This window comes from Octodon degus, unplaced genomic scaffold (genome assembly GCF_000260255.1).
Source record: "Octodon degus isolate 3935 unplaced genomic scaffold, OctDeg1.0 scaffold00247, whole genome shotgun sequence".
Classification (NCBI taxonomy): Eukaryota; Metazoa; Chordata; class Mammalia; order Rodentia; family Octodontidae; genus Octodon; species Octodon degus.
This window is the reverse complement of record NW_004524823.1, coordinates 2,239,790-2,240,820: the sequence shown is the minus strand read 5'-3', so window position 1 is coordinate 2,240,820 and position 1,031 is coordinate 2,239,790.

Sequence of the window (1,031 nt, the reverse complement as noted above, 5' to 3'; positions counted from 1 at the left end):
AACAAAGAAATTCAAAAGCAATATCAAGGTACAAGGGGACCAGGAACAACCTGTCTCTAGTAGACAAGCACAGCAACTTTCATGATTGACCCACTTTTATTGGAAAACAAGAGGCACAGGGACAGCAGCTCTAGTAAATAGGAAATAATTTAGTAGAGAACAAGTCCTTCTCCATATCAAGAGGCCTGCATTGTTTAGATTGCCAGCAGATGTTGTCTTGCTTTAGGAATGCTGTTGTGAGGCTTTCTCTTCACCGGCTGCAGGGCCAGAAGCTTGCAGCCTTTTTGTGTGACTTTTCTGTTCCTAAAGCAGGTCACACTGACCTCACAGTCACAGGACCTAGTCACACAGCCTGGTCCCCAATGCACATGTTACTTATTTTCCTGTTACACTACAAATATATTTTGAAAACTCATTTTTATTTCTGTAAAGACAATGAGTAATATAATTACAAAACCTTTAGTCATGCAGACATGTGAAAGAATGCATGAATATTCTGAGAAACCACTTATTATATGATTCAAGAAACCCAAAAAGGGTTCTATTTAAGTTGAAATATGATTAATCAAATTAGAAAATAAATAGATCACACATGCTTCATTTGTTTAAATATTTCTTACCTCTTTTGTCCTATTAGAAGAGAAATATTTCTCAAAATCTAATACAATAAGAGCACTAGTAATTCCCTGAATTGTTTTCTAAAAGGAAATAGAATCAAATGAAACCCTCATATTAGAGAATAAAAATCTTTTCTGATACTGTTTTGGGTAATATCTTTTCCTTTCTCTCTTTTTCAAAAGGTTTTCTGTAGGGTTACAGTTTTAATAATATGTTAGACAAGACTGCAAAAATTAGTAAACATCTTTGTCCATTACAACTAATGGTACAAATCTTTAGCTATCTCAGAAAAATTTGTTTTAAAAAGTCTTCATACATTGCCAGTTAAATATAAGACCCAATGCTATTATAGGCTACTGGACTCTTTTAGAATATTTTGCTGAGTTTACACACCTATAATATTCAATAATGTA